This window comes from Aquila chrysaetos, chromosome 2 (genome assembly GCF_900496995.4).
Source record: "Aquila chrysaetos chrysaetos chromosome 2, bAquChr1.4, whole genome shotgun sequence".
In the NCBI taxonomy this organism is placed as follows: Eukaryota; Metazoa; Chordata; class Aves; order Accipitriformes; family Accipitridae; genus Aquila; species Aquila chrysaetos.
In genome coordinates, this window is record NC_044005.1 from 74,923,763 (window position 1) to 74,938,130 (window position 14,368).

The window sequence follows — 14,368 nt, forward strand, 5'->3', positions numbered from 1 at the left end:
TTGCTTCGTTTCAGGACCCGCTTCCTGGCCCGGGTCTGTCCCACACTCTTTCTTATTATAAATCTAACTCAGGACTCAGGCCTGTTTCTCATTGTAAGATTTCTGTGTTCCCATTGTAATCTAGTCTTAAGAGATTCTAAATGTTCTCCACATGGGATAATTTATTCAAGAGTCTTAACTCCATAACTTCCATAAAACAAACTGGAACCTCCCATAGGAACCTCCACATTTTGTGAGCTCAGCTGGCCAGGAGGTTTCTTCTTTCCCTCCTTCTGTAAAAGTGACCAATCATCTTTCCCTCCCTCTTTTACTTTTGGGATATCTAGGACAAGTCCAGCTCTGTTGCCTGTCTTCTGAAGACTTTCAGAGTCTTCTAATTTCTTTTAGAAGAGTTGTGTCCTCACTGGCTCTTCTCTGTGTTCTCATCCACTCTGCACAGAAGTTTCACATTCTTCTTTCACAAAGGGCTATGGCAAGCTGGCTGTTATGGTGCTTACACATCTCTGTTAATCTTTGGGTTCTCCAAGATCAGAATCAAAGTTTCTTGGGTTCTTAATGTGCTATCTTAGCTTTTGTCCTATAAAATTGTGTGGGTGAGAGAGGAGTTCATGGGATTACACGGGTTAAGTTGCAGCTTTCCTACTAGCACTGTGATTCTGTTATAAAATGCTGCTTTCCAGTGAAGTCAACACAGATAGTATATTCTATTCTATTTTTTTTTTTTTTTTTGCAACAGAGAAGGCAGTGATGGTATAAGATGCTAAAAGAAGTAAACAGTATTATTTAAAATAATATGTGTGTGTGTTTGTGTGTATGTTTGTTCTGTCATTTGTGTTGAACAGCTGTCAAGTAAAACCATGCAACCACCCTTAGGCACTTAGTATCTTCCTCAAAGTCACAAGGAAAAGTGTACAGTCCTCTCACAAAGAAAAATATACAGTCCTCTCAGAAGAAAGAAGATAACAGACAGGATGCTCATGAAATTACTGAGCAGTATATCTTATTCTGAGTGAAAATGAAGTATATCGAAGATACTGCAAATACAACCCCTGGTAGAAAAGCTGAATGAAATGTTATTACCATACTTTGTGTGAGAGTGGAAAGGATGCAGATATGGACCAGAAATGGAAGGACAAAAAATGCCAGGATATATTTAAAATAAGTATTTTTTTTAAATAAGGTCCTATAAGCCACAACTCTCAAAAAAAAATTTAAATGATACATCTTAAAACTCTTGCAGGAATTGCTGTAAAAAGCAAACAATTTTATAATTACAGAGTGGGATAATGAAATGACTGTTCATGGACGGTGGTATCTTAGGTCAGAAGAAGTAAACACAACTTTAATTAAAGGTGATTCTTTTGCATCTATATGTGGCCATTAGAAGTGCAGAGAATGATAGAAATTTTCCCAAGAAAATTCCGGTGGAGTTTGCTGAATAGCCAAGTTCGGCTGACACATTTAAAAGGACTTTTAATTGATGTTGAAGTGCTCTGGAACCATGGATTTTACAGTGTCTGATGCCCATAGACAGGTGCTTTTCAGACTATTTTCAGGATCCGAACAGGTGTTTTCACACTCTTTGGAACTCCCGCAGCATTTCCAGATGTGACTCAAATGTGGGTCTGAGATTTACTTCCTAGTCAAGAAAAGACAAATCTGCGAGCTTGTGAAAAACAGCTGCAGAAGAAATGGCATCAAGACAGCTCAGGCAAAGATAAATATCAGGAAACTTTTCAGGTTTCTGTTCCTTTGTACTCTTTTTTTTTAACAACCAAAAAAAATGTTTTTATGAGAAGTCTTGGCGTATCACTAAATGCATTGATTTTAAACAAAAGACAAAACCAGGCTTGTGTTCAAACTCGCTGTTTCATTTGCTTAATAAAGCTATCCTTTAGGAGCGGCTGGAGTGGAAGCAAACAGCTCTGGCATCTTTTCATCCAGTTTCTCGTGCGCTCTCCACCAAACAGCTGCCTCACATTATGAGCTGAGGAAGAAAAAGTAGTATTTAACCACACACTGTTTAATGAAGGTCTGAGGCTCATTGTTTTCTCTGTTGGAGGCTACCTCATAGAAGGGTCATGGTATTTAATTTGGAAAATACACCTACAGGGTGTAGGTAACTGGTAACTAGGTCTGGATTAGTCCCCTGCTGAGAACTCTGTGAGCTGCATTACAAAATAAAGTATGGGCTTTTTCCTTGATTTCCGGGCAAGAAAAATTTGCCAGTACCATGGCTTAGAAGTACTTCATTTTTCTCCAGATGAACATATTGGAAAGTCTGCATGGTGGATTAAGCTGAAGAGTTTGCAGCCTTTTCTGGCAAAAGGATGGCTTGGGAGATACTGGCTTTTCTAGGAAAGAAATATAATGCATGCCAGTTCGCTATCAACCCAAACGTCAGTTAATTAGCAGTCCTATAAGGCAAGTTGCCACGGGGATCAGGTGATTTAGTCATTTTTAGAGAAAGGCTTTGTCACATACAAGTCTGAAATCCTGAGTGTGGAGGTGGAAATGCAAACATAGAGTGACAGTCTAGAGGTAAAAAAGAGAAAAAAAAAAAATAATTCCTGGAGCACAACCTGCTTGCCTGATATTCAGAGGGAAAATAAATGCTGATGGACTCTTAACATCTGGAGAAATGCTGGTATAGCACACACACGTCCATTTGATTTCTTCCATGGTGGGAAAATACAGTTTAAGAAGCGGAAAGACCTGCCTCTCCCCTGGCCCAGGAGCAGTAAAGTCTGATGGCTGTTGCTTCCTACCACCCCAGTGGTCTGCGCCAGACCGCGGCCCCAGCCAGAGAGGGAAAGCCCAGCTTAACCAGCAGTGGCCACTCAAGGTCTGAGGTTGGCTTCTTTTTCTTTCTCTGGGGTAAGTAGGCGGGAAACCTCGCAGAAGGGTCACGCTATTAACATAACGTAAAAGAAGGGGGCAAAAGGACTGAAAAACTGGGAACATGGAAGAGAGAGCAAATGCCTCAGCACTAAAAGCTAAAAAGGGGAGACAAAGTCTTCCGAATGTCATCGTAAACTGAAAACAAAAGGCAGTCAATAGGAAATAGAGTTTTTTCAGGGACAAATTTGTAAAGGATTACATTACTATCCTGGATCTTTCACAAGTCACTCGGCACAATTGTTCGATTTTTTGTGTGGAGTCTGAGAAATTTGTACTTCATGGTGTCACCAGCTCTTTTCAGAAGCAGCTGTCCCGGAATTTCTGGTGGTCTTTGTAACAGAAATTGTATTTCACTCACCTCTTTGCGTACTGAATTTATTATTGTTTCCCTAGGACTGGAAATGGGCTGCCCAACATACGTGCCCCCACATCCCTTCACAAAAGCGTTTGCAGTCGAACCTCATAGGTAAGAGAAAGGAGTAAAGAAGAAAAAGAAAGGAAGCAAAAGAGAACTTCAAGCAGCCCCTTGCCTGACAGGCCTATTATTTTGAGTTATAGATGGAAACAAACCTAAAATGTAATTTCTCTGTCTCCTTATGAAGGGAAATAATTTCCTGAATTTTGAAGTTTTGACAGCAGGCACCAGTGAAGATGGCATGTCAGAGCAATGATTTCCTTAGCTCAAACTTCCTTGTCAAAGGCAGGATGTTATTTTTACTTATTTTCAATTTTTATTCCATTGCAGCTGTATTTCTCTTCCTTAACTTTTTCTCCCTTCTCACTCTTTTTCTTCTCCGTTTCTCCTGAGGTTTTTGCATTTATTCCTAGCACCAAGCTGAATTTCTTCAGCTATGATAGAACGGTACAATTCTCAATTCTGGCAGCATAATCTGCCTTGATGTTTGTTTGCAGTACCATGCGAGCAGGTGATGGAGTTACTAAGAGCAGAGCTTCCTTGCTTCTTTGTTCTTTTAAGGCTCTTGGAGGCGGTTTTTGGGTAGAAGCAGCAGAATTTGAATTAATCTGGCAAGCAGTCGCCCTCCTAACAAAAGGATTGCAATTAATTCCTGTTCCAAGCACGAAAGCGACTTTGAGAGCGAGGAAATGGCAGAAGCTGGGAAATGTGGGACCACTAAAATACATGGCACGGCAGGAAACCGTAACTTTATTAAACTATTACTCACCAGAGCCCCGAGGAGCAGTGGCCAGGATTTCCACGTCAGGGCAAGAACTGTGCCCTGCTCTTTGCTGGGAGTGAGAGGCTCATCCTGCTCACCCAAGCCACCCGGTAGGCAGGAGAGATGAGGGGAAACACTCGCTGCGTGCAAATGTAGGCATGTCCCACATGGAAGGACGTAGAAGCCGCTGGAGCGCGAGGAGCCTTTTGAATTTCCCTTCCCAAACCATTCGCACCTTGGAGTCTCCTAGTGGTGCTGGCATCAGGCAGTAAAAGGGTGGTCTAATCCTGCCGTGCAGCTGGACACAGCTGTCCCTGATGCTTAAAGAAATGCCAGTGAAGTATAAAAACTGGAATGGGGCAAAAAGGCGCTTTCACCTCCAGACCTCTCCAGCATACTCCATGCCAAAGTACAGCTTTCCATATCAGTTTTTATGTCTTCACTAAATAATCCTGAGTGTTTCTCTCCAGGTTTAGTTGATAAGTGCAGATGTTGTAAAAAGTATTTTGGGGACAACTCTAAGTGGACCACCATAGTACTGGAGAGCAGCACGGAAGTTTTGCTGATTCTAACGATCTCGTTATAACTTGTTTTGCACTGCCTGCATCGTTCACACGGGCAAAAAATTATGACCGTGGAGAATGAGAATTATTACATAAAGGGGTAGGAAGGCAAATTTAAAAAATTGTCTTATAGTAATGGTTACATTTAAACTAACTTGTACACTCAAACCAACTTAAGCTTTGCAATTATTAAAAAAAAAAAGGGAGGGGGGGGGAAGGAAAATGACATCAGAAATTCTGATGCATCAGGTGCCCACTGAGGCTGAAATCCTCTTTTCTGGAGGCAGGGGAGCTTCAGCTGCATCAGGCATTTGTAGCTTTATAAAAAATATTGAAATATATTCTTAAATAGGAGGGGCTGTGATACAGACCCCCTTTAAGGGCTTCAAAAATCAGAAGGGGTTTGCTTTTCTCATGTCTAGCATTGCATTTGTATTTGCAAGAGTAGATTTGCCTGGCTTATCGTTCAGCTATGTCAGATAAAAATTCCTCAATCTGTATTCAGTGAACCACGGATCCATGCAGTACTGGGGAGTGGCCTGTGGAATGACTGCAAAAAATCCAACACAGAGGTTTCTACCAATGTAACAGAAATACCAGATGGCAGGAAAACAAAATTCAAAGTGTAGCCTAATTTGTATTATGAATAGACATCAGCCAAAGGCGCTGCTAAAATTTCCTGATTTTTTTTTTTTTCCAAAGGTGTGGTGGGTCTTGAATAAAAATGCTATGAAACATTGCTTAGAATACAGTTTGCACATAAAGGACATAAACATTCAGCGCTCGGACTGAGAAACTAGAATGCTGTAATTCTGAAACTTAATCTTAAATAATAAACAGTGGCAGTAAAAACAAAGTAAAAAAAAAAAACCTGCTGGAAGTCTCACAGCAAAAGAAAGGCTTGTGTGGCTCCATCTGAGACTGGGCATAGCTAGATAAAAAGCTGGCTGGTTTTGTTAATCTGCAAGTGGAAAAGGATGTGCTTTAATAGTTCCTTTAAAAGGCTGCAAGCATCCTTTAATGAAAGTAACTACTGCAAGGATTAGTAGAATCCAATTAGCCACAACAGGTGCATGTTAGAGATCTTTAAATCACAGAACACAACGTGGTCCTTCAGAGCAGCCAGCAAATTACCTGCTAATGAAGGCTGTCAGGAAAGCCCAGCCAGCAGGAATACCCTGGAATTGCTGGCGCTGCCAAGGCTCTATCAGCAGGAAAATAAGGGCAGGTGTAAATGTTAAGATTGATGGAGGTTAATGAAGGAGCCAGCGGCAATGGACTAGATCGCCTTTTCTCCCAAGTAACCCTAGGGAATTCAGTGCCATTCCTGAACAATGTTCACCGGCAGCCTTGCAGGAGAACCTGAGCTGGAACAGCTGATGCTGTTGTTCCCTGGAAAAAGCCTTGGGGATGGCATTGATGAAGTCCCATTGCATCTCCTCCTAGGAGAGAATCACATTTACGATATTTATGGCTGGGAATGAAGTAAGAGCTGGGTTCTGCATTTGGAAAGTATTTCTTCCCTGTGGGGTGGGGATGTGGAGGAAAATTAGAACGGAATGTTGTTATCTTATGACAACTCATAGTCTGCAACTTCTAATATTTTCTCACCTAGAGGAAAGAAGAATGGTGGAAAGCCAACAACGTGGGAGATTAGACAGGTTCTAGAGATTGCATGATACCATATTTCCATGTTTTATTATTTTCATACAATTTTTTATGGTATTTGTTGTTCTAAAATTTCAGATTCTGGATTTTTGCACCAAGATAAAGATCTCAGATTTTTTTTTAAACAACCAGTTTTTTAGTTTGTGAGACAAAATCTTGGGTATGTCCATCCAAATGGTTCTCACACCAAAAGACAGGTACAAAGAATCTAAAAAGTGGTTTAGAAAAACGTCCTGATCTTTAAGCTACTCTCAGGACTCCTTAACAGGCCTAAATGATTTCAGTTTCTGGAGGCTGGGCATTATGAGTATGCCTAGCTAGAGATAAAAGTAAGGACATGATTTTAAGAGACAAAATTATGTCGAATGTGTTAAATACGTAAAATATGCCCATTTCACATATCTTCCGATTCTCACATAATATTCATCTTAAAGGCAATGCTATAGCTATGGCAGATTGAAAGTTTTGAGCCATATCTGATGACAAAAGAGTTATCAAGATGCTTTGACTTCTTTTCTGCAGAGATTTTGCTTTTCTCAGTAGCAAGCACTGAAACAGAAATTGTTGAGGTATGAAAACCGCAGACCGCTCAAAATACTGTTTAAATGGATAACAACGGAAGTGTTCATACTGTCATATTTCACCAGATTCTGCAGTACATGGAGAAATTTGGGAAATAATCTGAAAGCCTTTCTGAGAGGATATCAACACTTCTGTATGAATCATAGCATCATAGAATACTAGGTTGGAAGGGACCTCAGTGGAAAGAAAATGACTATAAGCTTCAGAGTTCTGGATACTGAAATGACCCAGGTCATAATTTGAAGATGCTCTTTAACCATTAACCTTGGCCATAAAGCAAAGAGACTGGGATTTCTAAAATGGCTTTTTGAGCTCATTGAAATCAGCGGCAGAAGCCAATAGATTTCAGTGAGGACAAGGAGGGGACTGCTGCTGAGTGTTTTTAAAAATCCAGCCTCCACTCCTGTTTGAAGTAAATAAGTGTTGATTAATCTTAAAGTTAACAGATTGATGAGCTGCAGGCAGTTTTATTAAGACCAGGTGACCCATTTCACTTCTGTATAGAAAAGCCAATGTGAAGCAAAAATTTTTCAAGTGAAACTGATGCCAAGTACGTCATACTTGTTTGCTGCTTGATTAAGAGTACACAGAGCAATGGTTTTAACTCAAAAGAAAAGAAGGAATGAAAGGGTGACAAATGGGTTGTAATACAGAGATTAAAGATTCATACAGCTTTTTCATCCTGCTGGTGTTGAGCCACGCTTAGAGTGTTTGAGAAAGACGACTGAAGTGACTTTGTGCTCTGGATAATAGACTGATTAAATAATGTTGTAAAGACCATTGAAGAATGCAAAGAGATTTTACTGCATAATGGATGGAAAAAGGCATTCATTCTGAAATAGCAATGAGCCTGGTCTTTGCAAATCTTTACAAACTCCACTAAGCAGCGGGGAAAACTTTGCAAGGAAGACATAAAGCTGTATGGGTCAAACTAGAGAGGCAACATAAGCAAGAGTAAAAATGGGATTGTGTTTGGGAGTGAAGGCAACTAATACATCTCCATCTGCAGAAGCACCAAATGAGTTTAAGAATGTGAAAGTAATGTTCTGAAGACAAGGAAAAAAAACCCAATACCAAAGTCCTTTGGCCCTTCAAGTTAAGGATATCATCAATGTTAAGACTTTTGTGCTGCAAACAAAATCTTCTTAGCCAAACTTACTGATGACTACTGCAGAATGAAAACTAGATTTTCTCTCTGATAGAAAGTGCTAGTATTTCTACAGGGAAAAAAAAAGAAGATTAGGAAATGGTGAAACTTTCTGTTTGATATTTTCTACCAAAACAACACACTTAAGACATTCATGAAACAGAACAGTTCATGCTGTCATTTTGAGCTTAATACTGTTCCCGCCATCTTCCTAGGGTTTCTTTGAAAATGCTTCTTTTCTAGTAATTTCATCACTAATTTGCATCTTTGTTGCTGCCTTGTCTCCAGAACAGTGTAATTCAGGTGGCCGCTGGAGACGGTATCTCTGCTGGTGCATCTGCAGCTGCGTGACTCGCAGGACATGCAGTTCTGCTAGATCAGAGGTGAGACTGTGCTGTGTTTTCTAAGCCAGGGGCCAGCGGGAATGCCAAAGTGCCCTGAGGAAATGCAGCATCAAAAGCAAATGTAGATTCACAGTCAAGTAGTTTAAAATTTATTATTTCATTTTATGTATTCTAGTGAAAATATCAGAGTTTCAGCAGCACCAATGGTAAAAACAGGTAAGACAGAAAATTCCCAACCAAAAATACTATCAAAACATTGTATGACTGAGACATTTGAGGATACCAGGCTGTTTCCACCAGTTGTGATTTAAATTTTTGTTACAGTGTTGTAATAGCTAAGTCATCTTCGTTTTCAGGTCCTGAATGGTGTACTGTCCTTTCCAATTGCAGGACACAAGTGTTCATTGGTTCAAATGGAGGTTTAGATCTGCTGCATTGAAGCTTTTTGGCAAAAACGTAGAGGTATTTGAGTGGGTCTTATTTGCACTAAAATTTCTGGATTTCTTCCAAAGTACAGATTTCCCCAATTTAAGCTAGTGGTGCCCCAGTAGATGCATCATAAAAGCTCAGCTGTGTTACTCCACTATAGCTAGATTTACTCGAGCAATTACATTGGCCCAATTCCTTTTTTAATAAACTCAAATGGAAAGGAAATAATTAGATCTGATAGCTATCATATAAGAGAGTATGCTGAGGGTGAAGTAATTAAACCGTAATTGTGGTAAATTATATTTTTCATTAAAATTGTAAGAAGTCTGTTAAATGATTAGCTAAAATGTTTAGGGTCTTTGAAGTCCATTCAGCTTTTTGATTCTGCAGGCAGATCAGGGAGATTTACAATCTGTGAATGTATGTTTGGATACTGCACTGTCTCATGTTATCAATACCAAATTGTTTCCCAGCTTGTTTGATTTTACCAAGTATTGTTCTTTATTGATAGTGTTACAAAATGTGCAAGATACTTTTCCAAAAATGAAATGGAGTTGCTGCGAGGCACTCTGCAATCTAAAAACTATCTGTATATTTACAAACAATCTGAGTAGCTCATTTACTGAGGGAGCAATTTTTTTTTCTTTATAAAGTTAACCCCTTTATTTTATCTCTCCTGCTTTCAGAACTATCTCCTGTGGAAGCGCTATTGCAAAGAGGTGTTTTCTAGGAAAATATGTCTTTCTGCTTTGAGTGGGGATGATGCTACACTTTCAGTGACTCCGCAAGCGAGCTGTGACTGTGCCCCAGCCATACCAGTCACTGTAGAAGATTCCTGAATACCCTGATTTGTTTTTGTCTGCTTTGGTTCCCCAAACCACTGAATTCACAGCGTGTTCAGCTGACAGGCAAATAGCCCAGGTTTTGTGTTTTTAACACATCGCTGGGAGCAGACCGACTATAAGTCCTCCTGGCCCAGTCTGCCGTGGAGAGCTGCAAAGCCATGGCAGTGCACAGACCACGTGGAAAGAAAGATGGAAATGCTTTAGACAAGCATTAGCCTTGGAAAAGAAGTAAAGATTGCCTCTGTCTTAAGCAGGAATTTCCAAAGAAATTGCAAACAGACATGTCTTAAAATAAGCTGAAAGCAGCCCAAAATCACTGCAGCTGCATGGCATGGGCACCCATGTAGACATTCACCCTCAGAACATCCTAGAGAGCTGTAAGAAGAACTATTGCACTCACAGGTCCTGCTTAGGGGAGGGTCAAGCCTAATGTACTTAAAGGTTAGGTGCAGGTTAAAGAAATGAAGAGATTTTCTATTATTCAAAGTTCGTGGGCTAGTTAAGGGGCTGCATTTCTGTCTGAGATCCTGTGGTATGGACCGCTTCACTGGAAACAGCCGGTCATGTGCCTTCTCCGGTTAGCTGGGAAAAAATCAAATAACTAATGGGGTGCTGAACTGGGGGTACTCTGATGGCACATCTCTAGAGGTTCCTTATTTGACCTTTGAGCTACAGGCCCCATACCTTCTTCTATATTCTTCTAGCAATAATTCTGCTTTATGCATCATGAAACAAATCACTACCTGAGGAATGGTAAAAATTCCAGACTATGTCTTTTAGAGACTATGTCTTTTAGAGACTATGTCTCTAAACCCACAATTTCATCACTAATTTGGCTTTTCTAAGGTGGAAAAATACATGGCATTGCAATCCTGTAAAAGCACCAGGCTTTGCGTCATAGGGAGCCTAGTTTTTCCCCTAAGCTTTTCAGAAAGTTAATTTCTTTGTGTGCAACCTCCTAAAAACTGAATAAGGATGCTTTGGAGAAAGCCAAGCAGTCCAGTACCCTGTTAGGTACAGGGTACCAAATTAGGTGGACTATTGTTCTGGTCAGGAATGGTCATTCTGGGGGCCTGAGAATCAGAACTGATCTAGGCACAAAGCTTAATAAACACTGTAAATAACAGAAGAGGTTAGGGACCAGAGAGCACAGCTGGGGAAAGCCCCAAGTAGGGAATTTAGGTGAAATTTCACCTTCTTTTTGCTTAAAAAGAAATACTGTGAAAAGAATACTGTGATGGTTAAAGAGGTCCTGGATATCGGAGGAGACAACAAATGATTGGACGAGAAGGTAATAAAGTTCACAGTTCACATGTATGCAGCATTGCTGGCTGAACTCATGAACAAGAACTTATGAGGAGAAGAGGTGTAGCCAGGGATGACAGTGAGGGAAATGGAGGAATTTGGAGATATAACAGAGAAACTGAGCAGAAAGGGGTGGTGGCAAAGACAATCATCTGCCCAGCAAGAGGACTGGAAAGATGGATCCCTGACAGGATGAAGAGAAGGACCATGAAGAGACATGACTGTGAGACCAGGAGAACAAAGAGGAAGAGACTGGCTTACAGCAGGAAAATGGAGTAGAAGAATAAAGAGTTTTTAGTGGAGAAGGAAGAGGAGAAGTAGAAATAAATAAATTAAAAAAAATTCACAGGAATGGTTATCAGGTCCATAACAAGGTTAACGTGATGAAAGGGGTAAGTGACAAGGTCCAAGGACAGAAAAAGTAACATATTGGAGAGCAAAAGATAACAGAGGTAGAATGATCTGCTGGTAGGTGGACAAGCAGAACAGAGGGACTGAAGAGTCATATCCACAGTGGAAACTGTAGCAAAATCTGCATGGGACAGATGATACTGTCATATTGCTGCTGGAGTGGTGCAAGGATGGTATAACCGCCCTGAATAAAGTTTTTGAAGAGCAGCAGATCTAGATCATCAGTTAAAATTATCAAAACTGGAGAGAAAAAGGATCAAACCATGACAAGTCCAGGCAGTTGGACTAGACGATCGTTGTAGGTCCCTTCCAATTGAACTGTTCTGTTCTATTCTATTGTATTCTATTCTAAACGAAGGACTAGTGCTAGGAAGGAGTCACAGAGGTTCTGAATAACCTAGGAGACGTTTATAAAATGAAGGAAGGTGATGCTGGATTCTGCCCAATTAATGAAATTTGTACTGGTCAGGCTCTGGGATTACTCGAGTTAATGTTTATATTAGTGAGTGTAAAGCAAAAAGTCAGCTGCATCTAAACTTTCAGAGAGTGAAGTTAATGAATCAGCTTAATTATGTTTAGAAATATATGTAATGGAAGATATGTATATATATATGTATGAATAGTAGTGACTGCAACAATTGTGATGATAAATGAATTAAAACTAGGGCTGATCCAAAATGGAAAAAGCTGTTGGTGAAATGTAAGATCCAGTATCATTCAGGAAAAACTGAATGAGAGAAAAAAGTCTGCCCTGTCAAGAGAGTATTTTGCAGGCAAAGATGGCAATTTACTTCAAGCTTCTGAAAGTTACATTTAATGTGTTTGTACATATTCATTTATCCAAAAAATGTAGAATCTTATTCTCATTGTTAAACAAAAACATTAGATGATGATATTAACAATTCTCTTGGCAGTGTAGAGGTTTGAAGGGCAAATGAAAACGTTTCTTAGCAGAACTAGGCCCAATTCTGGCAGGGAGAGACGAAAGAGTAGAAGTAAAACACAAGATGTCTGATATTTATGGTGACAGCCTTTGCTCTTTGGGCCTGGCATCATTCTGCAGAAAGTTTAGAGTTGTGTTTCTCCCAGTTTTTTAAACTCTATTATTCTGCGATCAAAGACTTTTCAGACTACTAGCCCTCCTAATTTGAAAGCCACCATAAATGGGAGACAGAGAAATGACAGTCTCACATTCTGATAGTTCCCTCTGTCATTGCTCTTCCTTGGTAAAAACAAAAATCTGTGATGATAAATAGTTTTAAGCAGTTGAAATTAAATCAAGCTTATTAAATCAGTATCTCACTGTGTGGTAACTTAGTCACAAATGCATTCTGTTTGAAGAAGCAGTAATTTAAATATTAACAGATATTATTTTATTGGGGTTTGCGTATACTGTGTTACTGTCTAAAAATGGATTCTCATGCTCCTTTTTTTTTTTTTCCAAGCACATCTGTAAAGCAGCACTAAAGCTTTAAAAAAAAAAACCAAACAAAAAAAAAAACGCCAGAAAATTGGAAGCATAGGGCAATGGAAAATTGGATTTTTTAGGTTTTCCCTGTACAGTAACTAGGATTTCATGCTAGGTCTGATGAATAATTCCATGGCTTTTAAACACATTTTGGGAAGATTCGCCACTCTGGAGAGCCAGATACTGTGGAACTGGGGATCTTAAATTGATTTAAATGATTAGTTGAATCTTTTAAGTGGATTTAAAGAAACACTAATACAAAGTTTTCACATTTTTCGTATTGATGAAATGTTTAATAAGATTGTGTGTTATTGTTTTTTCTCAGTTTTACACTTCCATTTTTTTTCTGTTTTTATATGACATTTCAGTGACAAAATAACCCCATGTTACTAATTCAAGAATGCTTATAATCTTGTACAAGCAACAGACAGGATCTTTCTGAGTAATAGAGAAAAAATATTTGGGTTTACGTCAGTGTCAAAATTCACCCTGACTTCAATAGTATTAGGATTTTACTGAATGAACCTAACTACCTATTTACTACATAGTTTGGTGTAATCACTGAAAATTGGCAAATTATTTTAATTTTTTGAAGAAGTGCTATTTCATTTAGATGGAATTCATGGAATGATGGGAATGTCTTCCTTTTCTAAATGCAATTAGTGTTTATATTTCTACAGCTGTTAGGCAAAAGTTTACTGCTGAGAAATACTACAGTAGATGTTTATTAGTTCTGGAGTAATTTTTATTAAATTGTGTGTTACTAATATTACCATTCTGCTGCTAGTGGTTAGTTCGTCTATTTCCATTTCTAACTGCCAAAGCATTTTACATAGGAAGATTGCTTTCCATATTTCAGTTTTCTGAATGAAAAGACTCAGAGTCAGAAATGTGTCATGAATTCCAACTGGCCATACAAAGTGATGTGCAGTACGCAGGACCAGTGACTCTGAATCCAAAACACTGTCAGTCCAAGACTACACACAAAATACACTTTTAACACATATGAAAATTCAAGGGATTTCATTATATAGCAGGGGAAGACAAGATTTTCATAGAATCACAGAATGGCTTGGGTTGGAAGGGACCTTAAAGATCATCCAGTTCCAACCCCCTGCCATGGGCAGGGACACCTTCCACCAGACCAGGTTGCTCAAAGCCCCATCCAACCTGGCCTTGAACACTGCCAGGGATGGGGCAGCCACAGCTTCTCTGGGCAACCTGTCCCAATGCCTCACCACCCTCACAGGGAAGAATTTCTTCCTTATATCTAATCTGAATCTATCATCTTTTATGCAGTGGTTCTCACTGAATGACACTTTGTCTTCTCAGAATCCAATCCTGCAGTATTAAGTGGTGATGAAAGAGACTTTTTCAAGAAGTAACACTATTAACTTCTCATCTGTGCTCTTCAAGTTGAGAAAGGACAATAGATTCAGGTGATCAGGTTTACAAATATCCTGCACTGGAAACAGAAGTTTGGGGAAAACTTGCCAATAACCTTACTGTGACATTTCTTAAGGATAC

General features: G+C 39.4%; 1 long non-coding RNA gene across 1 annotated transcript in view; it reads left to right on the forward strand.

The window, feature by feature from the left end:
* LOC115338568 overlaps positions 1-13,130 on the forward strand; it is an 89,621-nt gene extending 76,491 nt beyond the window's left edge. The window contains exons 2-3 of the long non-coding RNA XR_003922429.1: positions 3,295-3,367; positions 9,499-13,130. This is a non-coding gene — a long non-coding RNA (uncharacterized LOC115338568). The remainder of the gene's footprint in view (positions 1-3,294; positions 3,368-9,498) is intronic.
* The last annotated feature ends 1,238 nt before the right edge of the window (positions 13,131-14,368 follow it).